The sequence below is a fragment of the Monodon monoceros genome, unplaced genomic scaffold, assembly GCF_005190385.1.
Source record: "Monodon monoceros isolate NGI ecotype Baffin Bay Population unplaced genomic scaffold, NGI_Narwhal_1 Super_Scaffold_3, whole genome shotgun sequence".
NCBI classification, from domain to species: domain Eukaryota; kingdom Metazoa; phylum Chordata; class Mammalia; order Artiodactyla; family Monodontidae; genus Monodon; species Monodon monoceros.
The window spans coordinates 57,561,491-57,564,202 of NW_021703780.1; positions in this window are offsets into that span (position 1 = coordinate 57,561,491).

Genomic DNA, 2,712 nt, shown 5'->3' on the forward strand with positions numbered 1-2,712 from the left:
GACAGATCATCCAAAATGAAAATAAATAAGGAAACACAAGCTTTAAACGATACATTAAACAAGATGGACTTAATTGATATTTATAGGATATGCCATCCAAAAACAGCAGAATACAAATTTTTCTCAAGTGCTCATGGAACATTCTCCAGGATAGACCCTATCTTGGGTCACAAATCAAGCCTTTGTAAATTTAAGAAAATTGAAATTGTATCAAGTATCTTTTCTGACCACAAGGCTATGAGACTAGATATCAATTACAGGAAAAGATCTGTAAAAAAATACAAACACATGGAGGCTAAACAATACACTACTTAATAATGAAGAGATCACTGAAGAAATCAAAGAGGAAATCAAAAAATACCTAGAAACAAATGACAATGAAAACACGACGACCTAAAACCTATGTGATGCAGCAAAAGCAGTTCTAAGAGGGAAGTTTATAGCCATACAATCCTACCTTAAGAAACAATAAACATCTCAAATAAACAACCTAAACTTACACCTAAAGCATTTAGAGAAAGAAGAACAAAAAAACCCCAAAGTTAGCAGAAGGAGAGAAATCATAAAGTTCAGATCAGAAATAAATGAAAAAGAAATGAAGGAAACGATAGCAAAGATCAATAAAACTAAAAGCTGGTTCTTTGAAAAGATAAACAAAGTTGATAAACCATTAGCCAGACTCATCAAGAAAAAAAGGGAGAAGACTCAAATCAATAGAATTAGAAATGAAAAAGGGGAAGTAACAACTGACACTGCAGAAATACAAAAGTTCATCGACATTACTACAAGCAACTCTATGCCAATAAAATGGACAACCTGGAAGAGATGGACAAATTCTTAGAAATGCACAACCTGCCAAGACTGAATCAGGAAGAAATAGAAAATATGAACAGACCAATCACAAGCACTGAAATTGAAACTGTGATTAAAAATCTTCCAACAAACCAAAGCCCAGGACCAGATGGCTTCACAGGCGAATTCTATCAACATTTAGAGAAGAGATAACACCTATCCTTCTCAAACTCTTCCAAAATACAGCAGAGGGAGGAACACTTCCAAATTCATTTCTATGAGGCCACCATCACCCTGATACCAAAACCAGACAAAGATGTCACAAAAAAAGAAAACTACAGACCAATATCACTGATGAACATAGATGCAAAAATCCTCAACAAAATACTAGCAAACGGATCCAACAGCACATTAAAAGGATCATACACCATGATCAAGTGGGGTTTATCCCAGGAATGCAAAGATTCTTCAATATATGCAAGTCAATCAATGTGATACACCATATTAACAAATTGAAGGAGAAAGACCATATGATCATCTCAATAGATGCAGAGAAAGCTTTTGCCAAAATTCAGCACCCATTTATGATAAAAACCCTCCAGTAAGTAGGCACAGAGGGAACTTACCTCAACATAATAAAGGCCATGTATGACAAACCCACAGCCAACATCGTCCTCAATGGTGAAAAACTGAAACCATTTCCACTAAGATCAGGAACAAGACAAGGTTGCCCACTCTCACCACTCTTATTCAACATAGTTTTGGAAGTTTTAGCCACAGAAATCAGAGAAGAAAAGGAAATAAAAGGAATCCAAATCGGAAAAGAAGAAGTAAAGCTGTCACTGTTTGCAGATGACATGATACTATACATAGAGAATCCTAAAGATGCTACCAGAAAACTACTAGAGCTAATCAATGAATTTGGTAAAGTAGCAGGATACAAAATTAATGCACAGAAATCTCTGGCATTCCTATACACTAATGATGAAAAATCTGAAAGTGAAATTAAGAAAACACTCCCATTTACCATTGCAACAAAAAGAATAAAATACCTAGGAATAAACCTACCTAAGGAGACAAAAGACCTGTATGCAGAGAATTATAAGACACTAATGAAAGAAATTAAAGATGAGACAAATAGATGGAGAGATATACCATGTTCTTGGATTGGAAGAATAAACATTGTGAAAATGACTATACTAACCAAAGCAATCTACAGATTCAATGCAATCCCTATCAAACTACCATTGGGATTTTTCACAGAACTAGAACAAAAAAGTTCACAATTTGTGTGCAAACACAAAAGACCCTGAATAGCCAAAGCAATCTTGAGAAAGAAAAACGGAGCTGGAGGAATCAGGCTCCTGGACTTCAGACTATACTACAAAGCTACAGTAATGACAATATGGTACTGGCACAAAAACGGAAACATAGATCAATGGAACAGGATAGAAAGCCCAGAGATAAATGCACACCCATATCATCACCTTATCTTTGATAAAGGAGGCAAGAATATACAATGGAGAAAAGAGAGACTCTTCAATAAGTAGTGCTGGGAAAACTGGACAGCTACATGTAGAAGAATGAAATTAGAACACTCCATAAGACCATACACAATAATAAACTCAAAATGGATTAAAGACCTAAATGTAAGGCCAGACACTATAAAACTCTCAGAGGAAAGCATAGGCAGAACTCTCTATGACATAAATCACAGCAAGATCCTTTTTGACCCACCTCCTAGAGAAATGGAAATAAAAACAAAAATAAACAAATGGGACCTAATGAAACTTAAAAGTTTTTGCACAGCAATGGAAACCATAAACAAGATGAAAAGACAACCGTCAGAATGGGAGAAAATATTTGCAAATGAAGCAACTGACAAAGGATTAATCTCCAAAATTTACCAGCAGCTCATGC